Source organism: Sycon ciliatum, chromosome 8, assembly GCF_964019385.1.
Source record: "Sycon ciliatum chromosome 8, ocSycCili1.1, whole genome shotgun sequence".
Taxonomy (NCBI): domain Eukaryota; kingdom Metazoa; phylum Porifera; class Calcarea; order Leucosolenida; family Sycettidae; genus Sycon; species Sycon ciliatum.
Window position 1 is genome coordinate 20,064,883 of NC_088650.1, and position 13,417 is coordinate 20,078,299.

Below are 13,417 nucleotides of genomic sequence, written 5' to 3' on the forward strand. Positions count from 1 at the left end.
GAACTCGCGCACTTCCACCGAAACTGGGTGACTGCGCCCTACTAGATGGGGATTTGTATGCAAAATATCATTTAAAGCGCCATTTCGTTCTTATAAAAGCACGGATGACCGTGATTGGCCCATATGTTGTATTCTTTTGGACGCTGAGTCGACTGGTTTTAGTCCAAAAAGAAACTCGCTCAAACATGATGCAATTTGTGGCCTGCAGCCACGGTGATCAGAGGTGACTGGTGTATGCACGAGCACTCTATCACCAGGCAAACTTCCCCTTTAAGCTGCGTTCACAACTGGCGGGTGTACGCATGAAACCACGCGTTTGTGCGTATTTTGGCTTACTTTTGGGGCGCCATGCGTACGGAAACTTTTTTTTTTTCAACAACTGCCAAGCCTCTTATACGGGCAAAATAAACACAATTACGAGTGCAACCTCAACAGCACCGGCAGAAAAACGAGCAAAAAATGGCTGTGAAGACAGTCGAGAGAGCAAAAAATTAATGGCTGTGAAAACAGTCGAGAGAGCAAAAAAAGGCTGAGAGCAAAAATGGCTGTGAAAACAGTCTAGTACGGAGCCTCGGGAGGGAGCTTTAACCGATGCTGCTCATGGCAACCGCAAATCGGGCCGAGTCGTTTGCATCTGAGGGCACGCGGTGCCGATGGCCTCGCAGACTGGCAACAGCTGCACGGATGAGGGCAAAGCTGAGCTTACATCGGATGTAGGACATTGTGGCAGCGTACGGCTCCTGCTTCTTGTCGGCGAGCATCGATGCCAGCCGAGCATAGAGTGCTGTCGCAGCTTTGCCATACCCTCCAGTGCAGGACAAGACAACTGGTGAGAAGGAGGCGTGCTCGACGTTGGTGATCCGTTCCTCGTAGCGGCGACGCTTCTCCTGCTCATGTCGCTTGTACACAGCGGGCAAGGCAAACTTGGCGTTGGTGGGGGCGTGGGGGTTGAAAACCCGGACATCAAAGTACGAACGCTCGTACCGACCTCCCCAGACTCCACTGGCACCGATGTCTAGGCGGGCGTTGTCTTCAGTTGAAGCTGACCGTAGCGTCATCCTCTCACCTGTCAGCGGCTCTAGCAGCGGTTCCACCACAACTTGGTGCGCAACTTCCTTCATGATGGATGCTGTGAGGTCGCGTACCTCGTTGTGGCGGAGGCTAGGGTAGCCGCCGGTTGAGCAGGAGAGAGCATGGGCCACGGTGAATGATTTACCACAGCTGCAAGCAGAGGGCAAACGCTTCAGAGGCCAGCCATATCGCAATGAAACCGCATCGTGAAATGCGCCCTTCGATAGCGTGAAGCCAAACATCTTCAGTGGTTTGCATGTCAGCCACGACGAGGCACCCTTCTCCGCCGCCAGCTCCCTGGACCGCTTTAAGTCCGAAGCGATGCTCTCTTCCACAGCGACTAGGGTCTCCTTCTCCCTTACGGAGTGGATCCTGCGCACCTTCGCCTTCTCTGCCTTCATGGTGTGGTGAACATCACCTAGGTCCGTGTTTTGCACGATGATCCGCTCCACCAATGGCTGCGTGATGGTCCTGGAGTCATCCAACTGGCTGGCGAGATCGCACGGGTTGATTAGACCCATGCCCCCTAGGCGACAAGGCAGAGCGAGGAGAGTGCGGGTGGTCTGATCAGGAGCGGGGTGTCCTGTGAGCGCCGGGATAAACTCGCCGTGGATAATCTCCTCCAGTGGCTGGAAATTCTCCGTCGCTTCTGGCATGGTGCGAGCGAGGAATGTCCACTTGCCCTTCAGCCCTTGCGTGAACGCCGTGTACGCTGCTTGTGGTTGCGATTGGGCGTACCTGGTGAGGACTTTCAGTTCCTTCACCCATTCCATGACCTTCGCTGCAACAAACTGCTTGCAGAAAGTAGCAGTGCCCAGTCCCGCACCCAGGTGACGGCAACCATCTTGCATGATCGCGATGTTAGTCCCATGGAACACTTCCTCCGCGGTTTTGGCAAACTGTGGTTTCACCAGGAGAGTGGACTTGGAACCATTGATGAAGTATCCGTACTTGTGGCCCTCCTCCTCGAGCGTGTTCCACCATACACGCAGCGCACGCATACGGCCTGCTGCTGTGGAATCATCCGCAAACCAGATGTGCTTTGCCGCTGAGCTGCTCGCCGCCTTCTGCATGAGTGGGAGGAGCCCAATGGCATACATGGGCATTGCCATCGGGTCTCCCTGGGTGGTGCCCTCCTCAGAAAGAAGACACTCCCCATCGACGAACAGCCGTGCGGGATGCCGGTAGGTGTTGGTGACGGCACCCGCGATGGCCGGACAGAGGTGACGGATGTTGTGCAAGCACACACTGCGGTTCAGCCTGTTGAACGCATTGCTCGCGTCTGCTAGGAGGACTGCTTCGGTCTCTTCCTCATTCCATAGGTGCCGCATTGCGTGGATTGCTGCTTCCACACCACATTCTTGGCCGCCACACAGCTGAAGCGACCCGACCGCCTGTTGGATCTGCTCTCCGATTATGGTGAGGATGGCTTTGCCTACTATCCTTCTGAGGACTTGCCGATTGGGCGCACCCCGGGCTTCTTATCCAGAGGCACCAAACGACATGCCGTGAATGACTCGAGGGAAATTGGGTTGATGATTCCGGTGGCGATGCGCTTGGCGCAGGCGGCGATGCTATCACATAGCTGGTCGGAGGACGCTCCGAATGAGGTGCACAAGCGTTTCCAGCTGGTAGAGTCCATGCCGGAAGGGCCTGCTGCTCCATTTGTCCTTAGCACCGATTGCCGAATGATGTCTCTGTTCAGAGCTTCGAACAGCACCGGGTGCGGCAGTTCAGGGCAGGGGCCGATGATGAGGGCGCCTGCATGCATGGGTTCCGCCGGCGGGTGCTTCTCTTTCAGCGTTTGCCTCACGGTTTTACCATCAGCGGAGGAGTCCAGATTTAGCAGCCCACCCGAGGGCGTTGCTGTCAGGGACTGGAGAGCTGCGCCCAGTTTACCATTTGTGATGAGGGTAGCGAATCGTCGCGCGTCATCTGGACTTTGGGCCCGTTTCCCGCCACGTTCCTTGGTTAGTTGGCGCTGGATGGTACGTGCTTCCCGTACGAGTTCATCGATGTTTCCCTCGTTCCATAGCTGCATTCGTCGGTTCAGACATTCCACATGCACCTTACGTGTCAAGCAGTTGACCGGTTGTTGCAGTAGAAGACTGTGGCAGACCATAAGTGCCTTCAAGGCTATGCCTTCTCCCGCCGCGTTTGTTCCAAACGTGTTGAGGTAGCGAGCGCTCAAGTCCACCACTGACCTGCCATGTGCACCCGATGGGATGGCGAACAGGTTAGGCCGGAAGTGTACGATTTCCTCGTACGCTGCAGCTATGACCTGTCCTGTGTCCTCGGGGCTCAGTTCACCGAGTCTGAGTCGTTGGTCAGCTGGCGGGATTGGCAGTGTTGCAGCCCCCTGCCCACTAGCTGTACCGTGCGCGTTTGTGAGTTCCGGTTCGCTGTTGCTATTGGGCTGCGAGGAGCTCAGGCTCGCTAGGAGGGCGACCTCTTGTGCCGTTGGTTGTCGGTCTTGCCGTGGAGCATTGGCTTCACGTGGCAGTGCATCTTCTCCACAGGAGCCGGTCTCCGAGGGTGTTGGTGTAGAGGCATCGAGAAGGTCCCATGCTACCTTTTGCGAATTGGAAATCGGGTCGGCGAGGTGGCGTTGTTCCAGGGTGTCCCACGCCAGCTGCTGCGAGGCCGACTCGTGGGTAGTGCCATCTAGTCCTTGGCCCTGACCGTCGACGCAGAGCTCGGCGACGTGGAGCTGTTCCAGTACGTCCCACGCCAACTGCTGCGAGTCCGACACCTGCTTGGTGCTATCTAATCCTTGGCCCTGACCGTCGGTGTGGAGCTCGTCCAGAGGCGGAGTGTCCCGAGCCGACTGTTGCGACACGTGGGCTTCGCCCTGGGTTGTCGGTCTCCGCGTGGGGGACGCGGCGGCTGGAATGTATCGTATGGTTCGAAAGCCTACGGGACTGGCCTTCGCCGCGACGGTTTGCGAATTTCGGCATCTTGCCCTGTTCCCGGGCCCGCAATCCTCGCATAGCTTGCCAGCTTCTCGGCAACAGCAGCCTTTTCCGCACTTGGAATTGCCAGTGCACTGGCAACACTGGCCGTCGGGGACGCCAGTCGCGGAGTTGCCCTTTGCGGGCATCACTGTTGAGAGAGCTACCAAGTCTACTTGTGCAAAGTTCACGAAACTCGGGGGAAAGCCAAGCGTACGGAAACGCACTGAAATGGAATGTCCAACATGTTGGAATTTTCAGCGCGTATCAGGCGCGTACCAGCGTACATGCGATTCACTTCGACTGGTGGGGTCAAAAAAAGAGTTACTCGAAGGCGTCGCGCGTCCTAAACACAAGTCAAATTGCTGTTTTTGTGAAGGCCTGAGCGCACGTTCGGGCACGCATGAACCGCAAGCGTACTGCGTCAACGCGCCAGTTGGGAACACAGCTTTAGGCGCACCTCCCTGTAACTAGACTGTTTCCTTGTCTCACACACAGTATCATTATTCCGTTTGCCTGGTGATGACAGAGTGCCAAAACATTGCAAGTTAATGGAACTGATTCAGACTCTTAGTGCTGTGGGAATGGGTGCGTCCACCCAGGGACGTGAAGGCAGCAAGTAAGCAATGCTTTTTATGTTTCCCCCAGTTCGAGCACTCTAATTAAGAATATGTGGCCAGGTGATTTTTGACGGTACGGTATGGGGCATGCAGTGCTGCCAAACCGGCCGATGTTTCGGACTGTGTCCGGTTATTGAAGGCTCTTCCGAAAACCGTTCCGGAAAAGGAAACATCCGAAAAGTAGCCAAATATCAGGGATCAGTACTTTCCTGTGCAGAAGTCCTGTTTTCTTCACTTTTCAGCGCAACTGAGACACAAATTTCTGTACATGTACTTCTAAAAAGGCTAGCGCTTGGCTGTGGAAGTGCAAAGTGACATGCCTGGATGGCATGCACACTGTACAGTATGTGACCACACTCATGCATTACAAATAATTATTTATGACAACTTCGGGGTGCCATATCAGTTACCATGGCAACGAAGCAAATTTTCATGGTATTTCGGGCGATATTTTGAAATCAACAACTAAATAATTTCTCTGGACAAATTTGCAGTGGAGAAAATTTCGCACCATGTGGCCAGCCTTGGCAAGCAGCGATGAAGGGTGTCCGATTTTAGGCGAAAATTATTTGGCAGCACTGGACATGTACGGGATAATGAGCCAGGCCTGGCACTTCACGTGATGATGGCCCTACGACCCCCCCCCCCCCCCCACACACACACACACATTAATATTATTACAGATACGGTATAAGGGGCGTGGACCCTGGCTAGCACCAGACGCAACTAAAGTAACATCTTTTTTTGCATAGCTTTAGGAATAAAAGTAAATTATCGGATCTGAGGGAACTCACGATGGCCGCTAACACCCGGTAAATCCATGGTATTGATGCTTTGAGCCAATTTAAAATGCTTTGGTGTTCACCACACCTCATTCCGCTGGGTTTGGCCAGTGATGAGCTCCGATAAGACTTAGAACCAAGTAAAATATAGGTAAAGCTAGCCCATAGTCAGTTTTGGCCATAAGGCAGAATATGTTAGAGCCCTTTCTTTTCACTAAGCTTGACATACAGTGTTGCTCAATGAAAACCGATCAAGCCAGTGAATGCCACACCCGGCGCTGTGCAGCCATATGCTCAAACACCTGCAAACACTGAGATATGAACTCGTGCCGGTACAAGCTTGATTCACGCGATCGAATTCCACAGAGCAGCATTATTTCAAGGGTGGTGTCCCCTCCTTGCCTTTCCCTCAACAACTGAAGTGAGGTACGCAATCCTAGATGGGTCTGTCAGGGGTGAAAACAACCATTGCTCAAACTGGGAAATTGTTACCTATCAACTCATGTTTTGTACGTCGATGCTCCAACCATTGCCAACCTAGCTCCCAAAAGGGAGGGGAAATAGGGCACAATAAAATAGCATACTGCGTTACCGGATGTAGTTCAAAAGTCGGCATATCTTTTCCATGTCTTTGCATCCACTATTGTCCTTCTGGCATTGCGCTGGTATTGCAGGAGTACACCAGCAAGTCTTGAATGGTGACTTGGATAACAGGAAGTGCATCCACCACGCCCAGCCAACACACACTGGCACGCTCAAACATACTCACATTCCACGATGGTGACATGCACGTACACACACCAGAAGAGAATGCACAGGTTAGTCACTGTGATCAGCGACATGCCAAAGAGCCAGTAGGGGTACTGCTGTGGCCAACATGATTGCACCAGTAGGGGTACTGGTGTGGCCAACATGATTGCACCAGTACCCCTACAGGCATACACGCATCATCTACCCCCCCCCCCCCCTTGCAGCTCAACAGGGCAAATCCACCTGAATGGGAATATGCCGATGGAATCTTATCCTTGATTTGAAATGTACCTCAATTGTACGCGTGGGATCAGAGGGTCAGGAGTTCACGTGTAGTGACCACCAGTAACAGCTCTTCTGTTAGAGGGGCGACTTTGATAGTGATTCAAACTGCATCGTAGTGGCAAGAAAAAAATGACATTTTTGTTTTCCTTGTCAATGGTCACCGGGTCACTACTGCTCAGGATCTTACAATACAAGCCTACTGGATCTCCCATTTGGAATTGATTCACTTGGTACATGTTTCCATTTACCCGACCTCCCACACAGCGATGCCATGGCCATGTATCACAAAATTCCATACGTGACACTGTGCAACATGACACACTTCATTGTGCAGTGTGACCAATTATTGTGGCCTGCATTATAATGTAGTCTTGCTTGCAGACTCTTTTCAACATGCATTGCGAGGCCAGGGGAGCAGAGGACACCTTCCGAGCTAGGAACAACTTTATAAACACAATCCTGTTTTCGGACAATGCAGCAGAACTCCGAATGATGTGGTCGTTAGTGGGTGTCTTCACCGGAAATGGCATGGCAGCCATTAAAGTAGAGCATAACCAGCCTCGCGAAGTCGCAACGCAGTCAATCGATCAACAGGACCAGCAGTGGCAGGGTAGAAATGTGTTCACACGCACGCAGAAAGAACGGAAGAAAAGCAAAGCATAAAACAAGTAACAAAAGCATAAAATCATAACGGGGATAACCACACTCGTGACGACAAGTCTACCATGGCCACTGCTGAGCCATAATTCAATGGTTCGAATCCGTGTGGGAATTTCTGTATAGCAACAAGACTCGTGTTTACCACCAACCACATCAAATGGTGTGTGAGGGCGAGCAGGGCTCACAGGACATAGCTACAGCAAGCATCAAGAACATGTGAATGGCTTCATTGCAAAACGCGCTAAACGCCAATCTCATGCATATAGCGTTTTCGGTGTCAATCGAATCAGTAGGGATCACTGCATCTGATGGCCAAAAAGAATTCTCCAAAACGAGACATATCCCACTGAAAATCAACGTTGAAGTTGACGTTCTACTGCAAAACGCGATAAACACCACCGATGTTTTCGAGCAAAGTGCGACATATCCTGTCACGCGGGCCAGCGTGACCTGTGACAAGCCAGCGATCGCGAGTGCTGGCGCAGCACGTGGCAAACATCGCTAGACTGAGTCTAAGCAAAATGTCGATGTCAGAGTTCAAAGTACAGTGTTTTCGTGTTGTTCCTTTGTAGCAGCTACATCTACGTCGTTGTCATTTCGTTCTTTTCGTATCATCTTTTTCGTAGCTGTTGTTTTTTCGCTTTCGAAACTGCAAAGGGCAGTATGCTAGAGGCGTCAGGGATGGACGACGCTGCTGCTGCTGAGCTCCTTCAGAGTTCGGAACTCAGTGAAGTCGTTGCATTTGTATTTTCTAATCTCATAATGCTGATTAGTCCGGCGAATATATCTGGTTTTGCCCAAAAAATATTGAAGAATCACCTTGCTTGAGATAATGGATGGCCCCTGATTTTCGAGAAAGCCTGTATTTGCATACATCACCCTACTCTTCTCATCTGCTAAGTTAGATTTGACCCAAACCCACCCAGTTGTTGATCACAGAAAATTGCTCCTCCTGAAAATTGGTCAAAACGGATTTATTATCGTTTTGCAATGAAGCCCTTCATGTGTAACATGAATGACTTCACAAAGTCATGACAGTGATTGGCAGCATCACATATTGATAGAATGACTTTCTGAGTGCGGTTATTGCTCTACAGTCAGACCTCGCATAACCGCACACATCCGTTTTCCACCAAAGTATCCGGATAGGCGAGGGAACCGGATAATCGAACACACACACTGTATGTATGTATGCCATATGCTGTAAATCAGTAACCAACGATTTTCTTCCGGACGGCGAGGGATCCAGATAAAAGAGGACCGGATAAGCGAGGTCTGACTGTACTATAGTCTGCACGACCAAAGTGACCTCAAGGTGGTTCGGTTCAGGTGTGACAGTAAGAGAACCCGCAGTTTGCAGCGTAGGTCCCAAACAAGTGCCACAAACCCATATTGGCGGACAGCAGCTATGGCCGCTAGCGCGTGACGAAACAGGACAAACGCCATTTCCCTCCAGAGGATGTTGTCTGTCCAGCAGTAGCCTTCTTCCGAAATATCTGGACAAACAATAAGGAGAAGTATATTGGTAAAGAGAATGCGTTACTGTGTCACTGTCACTTTATATTAGCTGGGAACAACCTCCCACATACCGTGATGCAAGGCGACCAGTAGGAAACACAAAACATTAAAAAAATCTCTCACCTCGCAAGCATTTCACATAAGAACCACAGGAAACTCCAGACTTACTGAAACGGCACGGCGCGAAGACGACCACGATGCTTCGTCTTGCGGATTGCGTAGTCCAACAGCCACTTAAAGGGGAAGTATACCCTAAAATCAAATTTTCACCAGTTGTAGTCTTCGGGGTGCCGAGTCGAATGGTCTTGGTCCGAGGAAGCTGAGGCGCTCCCTTCCTACTTGAATCCCAATCGAACTCGCGCACTTCCACCGAAACTGGGTGACTGCGCCCTACTAGATGGGGATTTGTATGCAAAATGTCACTAAAAGCGCCATTTCGTTCTTATAAAAGCACGGATGACCGCGATTGGCCCATATGTTGTAGTCTTTTGGACGCTGAGTCGACTGGTTTTGGTCCGAAAAGGCTGCGATGCAGCGTTCCTCCTTTATTCCCAATCGAACATGGTTGAACAAGCGGTCACGTGCTCCTGCGTACACCAGTCACCGTGCCTGCAGGGTACAACTTACTAGCCGGTTTGACCTTTTTTGGGTGCACTCCTGTCACTCGAGTTGAACTCGAGTTGAACCTTGGTGTGAAAGTTGTCGCCTGCTGGCGCGGTGACCAGGTGATTTGGGCACCCAGGAGCACGTGACCGCTTGTTCAACCATGTTCGATTGGGAATAAAGGAGGAACGCTGCATCGCAGCCTTTTCGGACCAAAGCCAGTCGACTCAGCGTCCAAAAGACTACAACATATGGGCCAATCGCGGTCATCCGTGCTTTTATAAGAACGAAATGGCGCTTTTAGTGACATTTTGCATACAAATCCCCATCTAGTAGGGCGCAGTCACCCAGTTTCGGTGGAAGTGCGCGAGTTCGATTGGGATTCAAGTAGGAAGGGAGCGTCGCAGCTTCCTCGGACCAAGACCATTCGACTCAGCACCCCGAAGACTACAACTGGTGAAAATTTGATTTTAGGGTATACTTCCCCTTTAAATTATAGTTCCTACTTCTTGCTTGAGCCGAGCCCGCGCGAGAGCCATGCGTGCCGAGCGAGCCGCCAAATCATGGAATGAAAGCTAAGGCAACACCAGTGGAAGGGCTGAATGATGTCGAGGCCAATAGGTCATTGCTGCACCCCAGGCTTCAAATCACTGAGTAAGAAGGTATTCCTTGCAGTTTACAGCCCGTCTTCTCTGCTGCGTACCAGGACCATTTCGTTGTCGGAGAAGGACCCAGGACCAAAACCGCTAGCGGCTAGCAGTACTACATGTAGACTCTACCTGAAACAGATAAGGAATGCAGAGCACACGATACACAAAAATAAAAAAACATTTAGACCAAATCAGGAGTAAACCCTCAAAATGGTGGAAGCATGAGAATGATTTAAAAAAATATCAACTGTTGCAATGTCGGACACAGGTGCGCTAACCAAAAACTTCAACCACGGGTAAGGTGCTTTTCAAACCAAGCCACCTTGGAAGGAAAGCTATTGGAAGACACAACTACACAAACGACGTTATTTGCTATTTGCATTCCATTCCTACTGAGGACATTTCGGATAAGCAAACACTCACCATTTCTTTCCCAAAAATAATCCGTCTCTTTGCTTGCTAGCGCCGGTCATGAAAGAAGAGCCGATGATAGGCGAACTGGTCTGCCAAACCCATGCTACAAAATTGTTATACTGCCGCCAGCCAAACCATGAGAAAGCGAGGGCCAAACGAGTAAGGAGCCACAACGGCTTCTCTCTTCAAGGAAGAAGAACATCTACAACAACCACGAGGAAGACGACCGCTTTGCAGGACCGTTAGCGGGAGCATGCGCATTAGCCTCTTTTCATCACATGCTTGACGCTGATTGGCTGAGCGATGTGACGTTGAATTATGTGCAGATGCTACTGTTTCGGTTTGTGGAGTGTTTTGGCGCGCTGTTCCTGACCTTTCGACCCTTTGATATCAGAATACTGATCAAAAATTAGAACAGAACAATGACGATGGGTGTATTATGTATAGTTCGTCGAAGATTATCTGATCAGAGAGTCGTGAATTGAAACCAAGGCCAAGGGTCTTTCACGTCTTTTCGGTTCACCACTCTCTGGTAACAATATTGCTGATTGGGCTTTGGCAAGTAAAAGTTGGTTTCACAGCTAACCAAACGCAAATATAGATACAGGTTCCTTGTTCCTGGTTCAGGTTGCTGCTGACTGGAGTGCTGAGTCGTCTGATTCGTGTCATGATCATTGAGGCAAACCCAACGGCTCACATGAAAGATCAGCTCGTTTCGAATCTAATAAAACCAATACTGTATCACTAGTATAACCAGATGTCAGTATTTATAATAATAATATTTTTCTGTAGTTATATTGTTGTTTTGTTCACAGGAGTCACATATCCCTGAAGATGCCCTCTTGGGCGAAAATTTGGAAAGGAGTTTGAAGTTTGGTTTTGAGAGATTTGGAGAGACTTTAATTTTTTTTTTTGTAGCCAAGGACTTTGTGCGGCCGTGGGCGGTGAAAGAAAATTAGAAATCATGACAAGGCTACAGAGGAGTTACGCCATCCTTATTAAATAATATATTATTATATTAAATTACTTCATCATAATATTATTCTGATGAAGCTCCTGTACTATTTGCAGGCACAGTTGAGGAGTTCAGGTGAGGATGGATGGTGCCCTCGATCTTGGCACAACCAAGCACACACACAGAGAAAACAAAGTTTATGTAATAGTAATACCATGTACATAATCTGTATCTGTCTGTTTCCCTTTCTCTCTGTGTGTATCTTGTCTCGTTCTTCCTCTCTGTTGCTCTTTCCTTCTGCTTAATTAAGTCGTGAGGAGTTTAAAGAGAATGACCAGCCCATGATCGGCCATCACCAAGCTCATTTTTGTCCATAAAATACATGTCACTTGTACATGACATTGTGCACGTGCTACATGTAGCTTGTTCTTATTCCTGAAAAGGAATTTTACGCGGCGTTTGGGTCATTCTTTGAAAAGGTACACTGTACCTGATCGGAGAAAGTCACTCATAATAAATAGGCGACGAGGAAACAATAACTTTATTATACCGATAAATAGTATTAGAGAAGCGAGCTAATTTATTCACAATATTCTCTTTGTTCTTTGGGTAATGTCCGCTTAACAAATACTATCATAGCACTGAAAATAGGGAGGGAACCCGAAAGGTTTTGTCCGCACAATTCTAAACATAATTTACCAACCACTATACATGTGAACAAGTAACAGCACATGTAACTGCTTGTGTGAAGCATGTAATCGACGACAGTATTGCGTGCTTTTGGAAAGCAAAACTCAGAACAAACACTCAATGGATGATTCTTTCTTTGGATTATTTTGTGGTGGCTTTGAAAAAAGCCAGTTGAGGTTGTCGTCGTGCTTGGCGTCTACGCCAACAACATTTCGATGATTATCTGTGCCACTTCTACATAGAGTGCTAACAAGGCAAGCACTGCAAGGAGTAGTTCCGCGCCATCTTGTTCTGCCATTTTGGAAGAGGGATAGAGAGCGGTGAGTACTGAAGCAGTCAGTGGCTGGACAGTTCAGTAGTGACGAGTTGACCAAAGTCGTAAGCAGCATATAAAGGTTGAGCTGCGCGACTGTCTACATTCTAGTCTGTAAACCTGGCGTCCGGCCAGCATCACTGCACTGGAGAGCAGGTACTGGTAACCATGGTAACCGCATCAGTTCACCTCGCACAGTCTAGAACGGACTACCTCAAGTACATGATTGTACTACTGTCCTGGACATGGAAATCCGGTCGCACTTCTAGCGGCCCCAGGGAGCTGACCATGCATAAGCGGTAAACACATGCATAATTATGCGGTGCATGCAGCGCGCTGGTCGCATCGGATCTGTGAACTGCACGCAGCGTTCTGTACGCGCTGAGGGCGCCGGCCCCTGTCCATCGACTTGATTTACATGTCCGGTACAGTAGTTTGGTTGCGGCCCTAGGGTCTCTACTCCTTACTCTACGCCTTGGACATGCTGTCAACTAAACAACATGATTGTGTTCAACCAACCAAGGCTTATCCAATAACAGACTATGTAAGTACTGGTATCGATCTTTCCATCATATCACGATACTTATCAGTGCCAAAAGCACGTTACATAATTATAAAATTGGTAGAACCATTCTTTTTGACCTTTGTGTATACTTGTTAATGTATGTGCTATTTCAACATTATTGATGGCAACAAAAGTGTACAATGTTCATGTGCACGTGCTATATGCTCAGCGCGTACAGAACGCTGCGTGCAGCTCACAGTCATATTGATCCGATGCGACCAGCGCGCTGCATGTCGCGCATAACGGCATATGCATGTGTTTATCGCTTATCCAAGGCTGCATGGCCAGCTCCCTGCCCTGGGGCCGCTACACGTGCGACCGGATTTCCATGTCCACGACAGTTGTACAATCACGTACTTGATGTAGTCCGTTCTAGACTGTGCGTGGTGAACTGCTGCGGTTACGAGTACCTGCTGCAGTGCGGAGCTGCTGGGTGGACGCCAGTTTCACAGACTAGACAGTCGCGCAGCTCAACCTTTAAACGCTGCTTACGACTTTGGTCAACTCGTCACTACTGAACTGTCCAGCCACTGACTGCTTCAGCACTCACCCCCTCTCCCTATCTCCATTCCATGATGCCAGAACAAACT